At 41.3% G+C, this 12,522-nt stretch overlaps 1 protein-coding gene across 1 annotated transcript in view; it reads right to left on the bottom strand.

Annotated features, from left to right (window-relative positions):
* Positions 1-9,444, bottom strand: part of SNTG1 (syntrophin gamma 1) — a 564,850-nt gene extending 555,406 nt beyond the window's left edge. The window contains exon 1 of the mRNA XM_042973560.1: positions 9,389-9,444. The gene's annotated coding sequence lies outside the window, so the exon portion shown is untranslated. The remainder of the gene's footprint in view (positions 1-9,388) is intronic.
* Positions 9,445-12,522: the final 3,078 nt, after the last annotated feature.

The following is a 12,522-nucleotide window of genomic DNA, read 5'->3' as shown; positions in this document are numbered from 1 at the left end:
TAGCGAATGAGCAACAGTGTCCACGTTTCAGTAGATGGTATCATCGTGTATATTAGCAATAAAATCTGACGGAATGCATTGCAAAGGAGCAGCAGTCTATAAGAAAAGGAAGAGGAAACAAATCAGGGAAGCAACGAGCAAAGAGGAGCAAGGTGAACACATGCCCGCCTCCAGGTCTAGTGACTCTTGAGCCGTACAAGAGGCAATCACATCTGAGAAGTCTGCAGAGGAAATATTGTCCCCAGGGGACGTCCAGGTTAGAACTGGAGCATGAGGGTGAAGGGAGTATTCGTGGCACTTGAAGAGATACAGATTCTGCTGCTGGCCAAAGTGAATAGTAGAGACAATAGTTGGAAGGTTCAGGAGATCAGGTAAAGTGGGGAGACTGGGCAGATTAGGAATTACGACCTTCTGGGATGAAAGGGTAAAAGGATCTGGTCCAGAGTTGGCCACCACTTGGTATGAAGCGCTCGTGAATGTTGAGTTTCTCGGGACAGTGCCTCCGAGGAAAGAGGAGAAAAGAAGGCATCCATTGAGTCTGGCCCCCCCACTTGGTCAAAGACTTGTCTTGTGGATCGTCAACTCCATAGTACTTCTGGGTTTTTGTTTTTGTTTTTGTTTTTGTTTTTGTTTTTGTTTTTGTTTTTGTTTTTTTGATGTCTCATCTCACTCAGAAATGTCCAGGAAGGAGACAAAAGCTGAAGGGTACAACATGCAGAAAGAAGATAAGGAGCTGGTGACTTGTACCTGCATAAACTATTTCCAAGTCCAGATAGACGTCACCACTGTAGGAGTGACTGAAATTGGAATCAGTGACCAAAAGACATAGGTGAAACCAAGAGAGCGTGAAGTAATTCTAAGAGGTGGGTGTCTGTGTGAGTCTGTGGACACAGATTTTTCAAGAAAAAATATTTTCTTGTTATGGTTGGGGCCGTTTTTATCAGACATAATCATAAAATAATTTTCATTTAGTAACATCTACCCATATTTTATATGTTGATCTCTTCCATTTCATCTTCATTAATTATGTTATTTAACTGAGGACTCATTCCTCAGATTCTTCATACTCTGAACTAATAAATATAGTCGGGCCATGCAGTGAAAAAATATTGGATAGTTAACTGAATCCTGAAGAGGCAATTCTTGATCCGCCATTATCTCAATATATAGATTAGGGGAAATGCCATTGGCAATAACAAAACCTGCCATCCATATATCAAAAGCTGGATGCTGCACTGAAATTAAAAAAAAATATATATGAAGTGCCATACAAATGACAGGTGAATATTATATATTCATTTCTCTCTGTCTCTTCAATACATAGCAATTTAGACCAGGATACCAGGATTCTCACTTTGTAGATGTCATTTGTTTTTAAAATAAAGAGTTTGTTCATTTTGATCTAACTTTATAAAACAATCTTATGTTCTTATTCAAATGTTACCACTTTGCTCCACAGAGTTCAGGAATTATATACTGTGACACACAGGTGTAGGATAATTTTGAAAATCTGGCTTCATTTTTAAATAGCACAATAATTCTTGTATTGTGTCATGACATTCATTTCAACGGAACTGTGTTTCTTCATTGGGCCAACTGGCCTCTTCTCAAACTGTTGATTTTCCTCCAGTGTTATTTAAAAATTAATATGTGGAAACATCCAAATTGGACTTGTAAAAGACTAAAAGGTAATATAATTCAAAAGCATCTCATTTTTTATACATCTGTCACTAAGTATTATCCATCAGTAAAAAAGCTTACAGATTTGAATTTTGCATTTTCTCACCCAGTTTAAAAAAGAAATTAAAAACCTGTTAACCAATATTCATTGTACTAGTGTTATTTTCTTCTCTAAATACTCAAAATGTTAACTTGTTGAATCAATGAATGTTGTAAATGCCAGTTAAACTCAATTCAGTTAAAAAAATAATGAGAATATATGGTATGCAAATAGCACCTTATGAACTCTCCTGAGCCTCCCTCTCTGCCTATTTATAGATGTGGAACAATGAAAATGCTAGCCAAATGGTTGCTCCTGGAGCTTTAGTATGTGCAAAAACAAGAATGCTAGAATTATATCAAGATAATTAAAAGAACCAGGGGTCAAATTTATGTTAAAGTCCATTAGGAAAATCAAACACAAAGTTCATGTCCAAATAGCTAGACATAGTATCTGAGGGGTGCAAGGGACAGAAAAATGAGATGGGAGGCGAGAAGATGTGTAGAGACACGGAATCTGAGCCATATTTAGATAATTGGAAATCGTGCCCGGGGCAGTTGCCACCAATAGAGACTGGAGACTCCTGGTTCTGACAGGCTGGATAAATTTAGCTGGACTAAACGGTATTGTTAGTAATAGAGTAAATCCAATACGCTCCCTTCAGGAGTTCACAATTTGGTAGGGAAAACAGAAATAATCTAAAATGTCATCATGTACGTGTATAGGAAAAGAATAATTAATTAGGATTGGGACATCTGAAAAATTTGTGGAAGGTGGTAGGATTTGTGTTTGGTTCTTTCACGATAAGGAGGCTTTTACTAGAGTAAAAAACATTCTTGGAAAGAATTAGTCCATACAGGAGTGCCTGGGTGGCTCAGTCAGTTAAGCATCTGACTCTTGATTTCAGTTGAAGATATAGATCAAGATATAGATTTTTTCAGTTCAAAAATAGACCAAGATAGGAAGAACCAAAATAATCATCAGAACATAGGTGAAAATACAGGAAGAGTGAATGGTTGTGGATGTTACGAACAGCTGGTATTTCAAGAGTAAGAAATGTCCAAAGAAATTATGTGCCCACAGTTTGCTGAGAGGTTGTTGATCAAGTATTGACGAGGTCTACATACCATGAGTTGATGAAGAGGCCTCATATTGAATCTGTTCATCTAGGCATTATTTTGTGTTATTTATAATTGCATTTTCAAATTTGTTCATTCTAAAGCTTAAATGTTAGGCACCCCTAAAATTTCCTCCAGGTTCTCAGTTTGGGGGGGGGAGGGAGGGAAAGGGAGAAGGGGGAGGAAAACAAGGTGGGGGAGAGACAAGAGGGGCAAGGGGAAGAATAAGAAATCTCATCTGGTTTCTCCAGGGGCCACTTAGTCTTTCCTTCATAAAACTTCCCACTAATTATGACTACTTTTTTTTTTCTGTTTGACACACATAGATTTATTATTTTTAATTGAAAAGTTTTTCTTTAAATTTGAAGTTGAAAAGTTTTGAAAAGTTTTTCTTTAAATTCCAGTTAGTTAACATACACTGTCATGTTAGTTTCGGGTGGACAACATCGTGCTTCAACACCTCCATACATCGCCCAGTGCTCACCAGCATTCTGCGAGCGCCCTCCTTAATCCCCATCACCTATTTTACCCACTTAGGTCTTTTGTCCATTTGGAATTTATGACTACTTTGATTTTGTTAGTAACTCTTTCATGTCTGTGTCCCCCACCAAATACCCCTCCTGATGTATATTTGTTTGATACTGTGTTAATAAGCTCTATTGTTTTGGGGGCGGGAAATGTCTCTACTCACTACGAGAGTATATTTTTTAGGCGTGCTAATGCCCTGGTTCCTAATTTTTAAAAAGACACTAGAGAAGCTAAATATTTACAAAAACACACAAAATTTTAGAACTGACAGTATCATTCGCTGACAAGGATGTGGAACAGTAGGAGATCTCCTTCACTGCTGGTAAGAATGGAACGTGCCACAGCCACTTTTGAAGAATGTATAGGTTTTTACAAGACTCTCTGTCTTCTTACCATATGATACAGCAGTGGCATTACTAGATATCCAGCCAACTGATCTGACAATGTATTAAACCTTCATTTAAGTTTATGGAAGCTTTCTCCATAATTTCCTTCAGGGGTAAGTGAATAGATAAACTGTGGTACATCTATATCGTGGCACATTATTTGGATAAAAAGGAAGCCACGGAAAAAAAACACGATGGCTCTTAAACGCATTTTGTTAAGTGAAAGGATTCAGGCTGAAAAGGCGACACGCTCCATGATTCCTTTTGCACGACATCTGGGAAAAGGCAAAACCCTGGAGATGATGAACCAGAAACAAAAACGAAAACAAACCAAAAACAACGGTTTCCAAGAGTTCAGAAGGAAAGGAGGAGGGCGAAAGAGGCGAAGCACAGGGAATGTGGTTGGGTGGTTAAGACTCTGCATGACACTCTGGTAAGAGCTACGGGACACCACGTCTCTGAAACACCTACGGAACGTTAGTGCACAGTGAACCTGAAGGCAAATTAAATCAAGTGCGGGGCTCCTCTGTGCTCGGGGGCCTCTCTGAGGGCACCCTTCTCCCTCCCACAGTCACCCCTGAGCCGCTCATTGGCCAGTGTTTGCCTAATGGGCTGGTAATCCTTTAGACTTCTGCCTGGGGCAACCAGTGTCTCTGAGCAGACGCCGGGAAGCCGGGGACTCCAGGGGCCCACTTAGGCTGGACCATGGGCTCTAGCTTCTGTAGCTCCTCCTTCGTGGGAAAAACAGAGACTATGCTCGAGACAGGCCCTTGTGCGCAGCAGGTAGGAAAGGCTACTGGTAGGAAATAAGGCACCGACGGCAGCAGAGGCTCTATATCCATGGGAATGGTATGAGCCATCTCCAGGAATATTCTAGCCCCAATGCAAGGAAAGCAGCGAAAGTTGAAAACCTGGACAGGACTGAGAGAATGTGGACAGTATATGAACTAGGTCCATTCTGCCAAGCGGGCGCTGAATCCCTCCATCATTTTGGTTACCATACTCCAGGATTTCCCCAATATTACTCTGTAGCTGTGATACAGGGACGAGTGCTAAAGTCATTAGATTTATGACATTTCTTTAGACCTTTTTGTTGTTGTTTCCAATATCACCAAAGGTATCTGATGGCGACCTAAAGATTTTCTTGTGAATCTTCTTCACAGGCAGACACAGATAACATGACTATGTACCTTGAGCCCTGAGAGGCCACCAATAGTCTTCACGTGGCCGGGATTAACCAATCTTCTCTTTGCTGAGTTTTCCAGGATAGGGGGAGATGGAATTACCAAGACTGAAGCAACCTACATTAACCTGTTCATGAAAGAAAGCAATACCAAGAACTACTAGAAATCTACTCATACTGGCTGGGAAATGGAAAGGAGAGTACATTTTTTAATGTAGCTAGGTTTTTCTCAACTATGGGTGAATGTCTTTGAAATGCACAGAATGCTGCTCCAAAAATATTTTCATCAATTTATTAATTTTTCTGAAATATTTACTGGGACCCTATACCTCTTGGCATGATGGTAGATCCTGGGGTTACAAAAAGAGACTCTGATTTCTTCCCTGGAACGCTCATGAAAACAGAAAGCAAACAAAATCAAAACAGGAGTCAGCAGGGCACCCCATGGCTCTGCACCCTGGCCAGGAGCCACACCTCCCACAGGCAACTTATTCAGTCAAATCCCTGTTTAAAAAGGTAGATGGGGACCATAGCTTGGCCAAAAAACATTAAGAAAGTTTTGTGCTCAATGCTAAGCTTCTTTTGTGTTTGCTGATTGTGTCACTTTACCCAGGATAGACAATAGAGCCAGCAAAACCCAAAATAAGAGATGTTTGATCACTGAAGCCAATGACTAAACTCACAAAGAGGACTGAAAGGACTGGGGGTTTGACTAATAATTCCGGTGGCAAATGGGCCCAGAGATGTTGCACCCTGGTAACAGATACAGCATGCGACACAAAGGGAATGGGCTGCAGAAAGACCATTGGAAATATGTCAAGAAGAAGAAGAAAAAAATCAGATGCTCAGACATCCCTGACAGCACAGAAAAGCAGTACGAGCATAAATAGCATAAAACCTATACATTCAAATATTAACTGTTTATATTATAGTAGTCTCGTTCTGGCAGTTTAAAAAAAAAAGCCCAGGAAAATTCCTTTAGCCAAGTAGAGAGGGCAGGCGGCACAAAGCAGGGACAGGTGACCAGGCTGGGACAGCTGCTCACCCAGCGGACATCCAGGTTGCTCTTGCTCATGGGGCCGTTTTCCATTCAAACATAAAGCCCGTTGAGCTTTCCATGTGGACAACTATGAGCATGAATACTTGGGAGGCACAAGTGAAATTCTACAGGTCGGGTCAGAGACTAGAAAAAAATCCAGTGACAGTACGTGCTAAGACGCGTCATCTTGAAATAGCCCATATGTGCCAAGTGGTGAGGTTTTGGGGTGATAGTGGAATTTGTGGGGTCTGGAGCCGGCGGCCAAGAAAGAATTCTTGAAGATGTTTTTGGTGCAAAAAATCGATTTTATTAAAGCACGGGGATAAGACCTGTGGCCGGAAGAGCTGCCCCTGGACCGTGAGGAGGGACTGGTTATATACTGGTTATATGGAGTTGGGGGAGGTAAAGTCAGGGGAAGTTTCCAGCGAGACTTTCGTCTGGTAAAGAACACTCACAGGATACTGGAGGCCTAACTATTGTCAAGCTAAGGTTGTTTTTCCCTCTAGCAAAGCATTAGCATTAAGACAGTAGAGAGTTCTTGGAGCAATTTACTCTGTCTGCCTCAAAAATTTGTCAATGGGTTGCAGGTTATAAGGAAATTGAGTTCTGTCTGCCATTTCCTTCTGCCTTTGTTTCCCACATCACTATGGAGGGATGATGTTGGGGCTCCAGGAAATGGAGTCTATAGGTTTCTGGAGATTAGCCTATTGATAAGATTGCCCTTTTCTTGCGATTCACTAAGATATTTGTAAATAGATGGAGACTCGGGCCCTGTGGGACTATGATCTCCCTCAGTTAACCATTTGTTTTTCCCCTTTCCTTTGTTCTTGGCCAGCCAGGAGTGCCCAAGGGATATCACACACTTTCCACCTGGGGGGTGGGGGGGGAGGGGGGTGGGAAGAAGGCAGAGGGGCAGTGTTTGCAGCCTCTTATGCTCCCTCATCACAAAGTATCAGAAAATAGGCAATGTGGGTCGGCTATGTGTGATTAGACCACGTTTAGTATTTCTCCTCTTTACTCATCCTGTCTCAAAACAATATCAATTGAGACGTGTTGCTTGCCAACAAATTATGTTAAACTAAAAAATTTTTAAAAAAACAGGAAAGCAAAGATATCTACCTCAGAAGATAGAAAAATGTTGGAAATGTATTTAGAGATATTTTTAAAAAGAAAATATTAACTATTTTTTGTGAGGTGCTGTGACGATGGAACCTCCATCTTCAAATGAATTTTCAGTACTCTTCTTCCGACCGCCTTTCTCCCTGCTTTCATTTATGATACGTAACTTTCCTCAGGCTACAGACGGAATCCGCAGGGTATGATACTCTGAAATCCTGTCCCGCGAGCCTTCCACAAGGGTGAAGTGAAAGCACACAGGGACCAGGCCTGACACCGGGAAACCTCAGTAGGTAACAGACAATGTCTCTTGCAGAGCAATCGCTTGCCCCTTTCTGGCGAGCACAGCATAGTTTTGGCAGTTCCCACTTCTTTTATGTGTTTAGTTTTTTTAAATCTTTATTTATTTTTGCGAGAGAGAGAGAGAGGGACACGGCATGAGCAGGGGAGGAACAGAGAGAGGAGACACAGAATCCAAAGCAGGCTCCAGGCTCTGAGCTGTCAGTACAGAGCCCGACGCGGGGCTGGAGTCCACGAACTGGGAGATCATGACCTGAGCCGAAGTCGGACGCTTAACTGACTGAGCCACCCAGGCGCCCCTGAGTTCCCGCTTCTATGGTTCGCTCTCTGTCTCTGTTTAAGTTAACACTTCCACATGGGCTTCCAAAGGAAGGCCTGAAATGCCAAAGAATCACAGGCCTCCAGGAAACAGTGACAACCATCAGGTTTGTAGGGTTTGGGGGAGAGAGGAGTGGATTCAGAGGTAAGGAAAGGCAGTGGTAGAGAGGCCAAGTAGTTCTAGAACACCCACTCCTGTTTCAATAACATTTTTTTTATCACCCCTCTCCTTCATCTTTTGGGCTTGCCTGTGATATTTTATTTGAAGAAAAGACCTAACGATGCACACAGTCTAGCAATGAAAAATCATTTGAAAGCCTTGAATATAATTTTCTGCTGCACTAGAATGTGTTCTTTGTGCTTCCTCGGAAAATGTGCATTAGAATTTTCTGAGCTTATGCAAATGTCGACAATGATTTGTGTTTTAGGAGGAGGACAAAGACTACCTGCACTCAGGTGGTCAGGGATCAGGATTCGGTGAGAAAGGACGTATTAGGGATCCATCCCTATCTGGGTGCCGCCGTGATTGATAGAGCACTACACGGCTTCCATTAAATATTATTTGTAAATATTTAGAATATTCAGTAACCAGAACAACTCTAGATCTAATTGCTTGTAATCTTAAGTGGCTCCGAACCTTGCCGCACTCCTTGAGAACCCAGGCTGCGAAATCCATCTATAGGCCAGCTGCGCAAACGCATTTCTGGTCCTAGAGCTCTACGGTCCTTGTGACACACAGACATATACGCAAAAGCATTCCTGCCATTTTAATATTACGCTTAAATATAACTTAATACCACAATATGTACACAACACGCCTTTCAGTGTTAACATTCCTTTCAACGTAATAGACGACGATGAGTTTCCTGATTCTCACTGAAACCACAACGCAAGTGCTCGCATGACAGGAAATAAGAACTCAAAGACACTGTGAAAATTGGTGAGGAAAGTAGCTCTAGTGACTTTAATCCTAACCTTTCGTGACCATGTTTTGCTTTTTCTAGCAAATAGAGTATGAGCCCTTCCAAAAGTAACATTTGTTCCAGCGCTGAACTCAGAGACATACTCAACTTCCACCTGCCTGGCCTATGACTCAAGTTCCCTTACTGAAAGCATGTTTCATTTACTTTACAAATTTTCATTCCACTTTCTCTTCCTCTCTTCTGAATAAACAACAAAGAACGTGACCATCCCCAGGACTCTGGTGTTGTGAAGCATTTTACAACATTTTGTCAAGGCCCCCCTTGTATGGTCACCCATTTACGCTTTCTCCAGGACCGCAGGCTCACAGCAGTGTGGGACACCAGTTCTCACCCCGATGAGAAGTCATGGACCCCTCACCTCATGAAGCAAGCTTTAGAAAAAACTAATTTATATTGCTCCTTCCTCTAAATGGTGCTCATTGAAGGAACAACATAAATTTAATACAGTTGCTTAAATAAATATGGTGGAAAGCGATGTCCAAACATAGTCTAACCACTGAGCATTGCCATGTGTTCAGAGTGCTGCTGTCCTCCCGAAGTCAGGAAATTAAAAACAAAGTGAATTTTGTTATATGGTTCTAGAGCAAAGAAGCTTCATAAAGCTTACTACTGAAGCAAACAACTTACAATAGACATGTAGAAAAATGATTATTTTTTTCATTAACTCACTCACATTCTTGAAAAGTAACGGTCTTACCTGAATTTAGGTAGAGCAATTATTTTCCCTTTTCAGATGTCACTGGCAATCTCAACATTCTGGAGAGCAGTCTAGATGCAAAAGCAGAAATAAAAAGTCCTATGAGCATTCAAAATAGAAGCAATAAAATCTACACACCGAAATGTGTTCACTTTATCCGTAAGGAAGACATGCATCCCATTTACATGTGTAACATATTCAATTTTTACCAGATCTCTTTGTGAATTTCTGGGAGTAACTCAAAACCTTGTGAATCATCAAGAGGGGAAATAGCTGAGTATTTCCCAAATGGCTAATGTTATAAGACTGAGTTCTGCAGAACACATTTTGGGGAAATTGGCTTATAAAAAAATTACAAAAGCATATTTGGTAATCTTCCCAACATTGTATCTGCCAGTAGTTGGCATTTGGATATAAGCTGCCAATTCCACAGCCCTTAGAATTAGACTCCGAGTTTAAATTATTGATAATATTTAAAAGCACTCCTTGTGAGGAATGGCGTATTGATTTGATGCCATGAAGTGATTATTTTTAATGAGGCATAGCTATTAACTCGGTTTTATCATGAAGGAGAAGGGGGTTAGCTTCTACACATCCAGGCCTGGGCAACAGCTTGCTAATTCCAAAGGCCAGAATGATGTTTCAGCTTTGGCCACTTCATTTTTAATGCTCCCGTTTATGCTATTTGTCCTCTCGTGAACTCAGTTGTAGTTTTGAGTACTCAGTAGTACTACTTTTGAGTAGTACTCAGTTTGTACTACTTTAATAAAAGGGTAGGCAGGTGAAATGTCACATTGAATAGAGCAGTCCTTATCAAAAGAAGTTCCAAAGGCATACAGCTGGCTGCAGAGAAACTTCGTAGCTCATCAAAGATACATCTCAGATTCGACAGATGCATCCAAATCTGAACCCGATTCAGATTTATCCAGAGGCCTATGAATATGAATATATGACTTTTTTTTAAGGTTTTATTTATTTTTGAGACAGAGAGAAACAGAGCATGAACGGGGGAGGGGCAGAGAGAGAGGGAGACACAGAATCGGAAGCAGGCTCCAGGCTCTGAGCCATCAGCCCAGAGCCCAACGCGGGGCTCGAACTCACGGACCGCGAGATCGTGACCTGAGCTGAAGTCGGACGCCTAACCGACTGAGCCACTCATGCGCCCCCTATATGACTTTTTAATAAGCTCCACAGAGAAATCTGAATATCAGCCATGTTGAGAACCCTAAAGAGTATATAAGCTTCTGGGCTATGGTAGGAAGAATTCTTGACGGCCCTCTAGAATCCCACGCCCTCGTGTACGGGCACCTGTAGGATCCCTTCCCTGCGATCCCATGACTGTGGGCTGAGCTTGTGGCTTTGCTTTGTTTGTTTGTTGGAGGGTTTTTTTTTTATGCTTTTAGTTGGTTTTATTTTTTTTGAATATAATTTATTGTCAAATTGGTTTCCATACAACCCAACAAGTGCCCTCCTCCACATCCATCACCCACTTTCCCCTCTCCCCCACCCCCCCATTAACCATCAGTTTGTTCTCAGTATGTAAGAGTCTCTTATGGTTTGCCTCCCTCCCTCTCTGTAACTTTTTTTCCCCTTCGCCTCCCCCAGGGTCTTCTGTTAAGTTTCTCCAGAACCACATGAGTGAAAACATATGGTATCTGTCTTTCTCTGCCTGACTTATTTCACGTAGCATAATACCCCCCAGTTCCATCCATGTTGTTGCAAATGGCCAGATTTCATTCTTCCTCGTTGCCAAGTAGTATTCCATTGTATATATAAACCACATCTTCTTTATCCATTCATCAGTTGATGGACATTTAGGCTTTTTCTGTAAGTTGGCTATTGTTGAAAGTGCTGCTATAAACATTGGGGACAAGTGCCCCTACGCATCAGCACTCCTGTATCTCTTGGGTAAATTCCTAGCAGTGCTATTGTTTGGTCATAGGGTAGATCTAGTTTTAACTTTTTGAGGAAGCTCCACACTGTTTTCCAGAGCAACTACACCAGTTTGCATTCCCACCAACAGTGCAAGAGGGTTCCCGTTTCCTCCACATCCTCTCCAGTACCTATAGTCTCCTGATTTGTTCATTTTAGCCCCTCTGACCAGGGTGAGGTCATATCTCAGTGTGGTTTTGATTTTGTATTTCCTTGATGAGGAGTGATGTTGAGCATCTTTTCATGTGTCTGTTGACCATCTGGATGTCTTCTTTAGAAAAGTATCTATTCATGTCTTCTGCCCAATTCCTCACTGGATTATTTGTTTTTTGGGTATTGAGTTTGGTAAGTTCTTTATAGATTTTGGATACTACCCCTTTGTCCAATATGTCATTTGCAAATATCTTTTCCCATTCTGTCGGTTGCCTTTTAGTTTTATTGGTTGTTTCCTTTGCAGTGCAGAAGCTTTTTATCTTGATGAGGTCCCAATAGTTCACTTTTGCTTTTAATTCCCTTGCCTTCGGGGATGTGTCACATAAGAAATTGCTGTGGCTGAGGTCAGAGAGGTGTTCCCCTGCTTTCTCCTCTAGGGTTTTGATGGTTTCCTATCTCACATTCAGGTCCTTCATCCATTTTCAGTTTATTTTTGTGAATGGTGTAAGAAAGTGGTCTAGTTTCATCCTTCTGCATGTTGCTGTCCAGTTCTCCCAGCACCATTTGTTTAAAAGAGACTGTCTTTTGTTCATTGGATACTCTTTCCTGCTTTGTCCAAGATTAGTTGGCCATACATTTGTGGGTGCAATTCTGGGGTCTCTATTCTATTCCATTGGTTTATGTGTCTGTTTTTGTTACAATACCATACTGTCTTGATGATTACAGCTTTGTAGTAGAGGCTAAAGTCTGGGATTGTGATGCCTCCTGCTTTGGTTTTCTTCTTCAATATTACTTTGGCTATTTGGGGTCTTTTGTGGTTCCATACAAATTTCAGGATTGTTTGTTCTAGCTTTGAGAAGAATTCTGGTGCAATTTTGACTGGGATTGCATTGAATGTGTAGATAGCTTTGAGTAGTATTGACATTTTAACAATATATATTCTTCCAATTCATGAGCATGAAATGTTTTTCCATTTTTTTGTATCTTCTTCAATTTCGTTCATAAGCTTTCTATAGTTTTCAGCATACAGATCTTTTACATATTTGGTC

The sequence above is a fragment of the Panthera tigris genome, chromosome F2 (genome assembly GCF_018350195.1).
Source record: "Panthera tigris isolate Pti1 chromosome F2, P.tigris_Pti1_mat1.1, whole genome shotgun sequence".
NCBI classification, from domain to species: domain Eukaryota; kingdom Metazoa; phylum Chordata; class Mammalia; order Carnivora; family Felidae; genus Panthera; species Panthera tigris.
The sequence above is the reverse complement of the archived record's forward strand: the minus strand, read 5'-3'. Positions and strand labels throughout refer to the sequence as shown.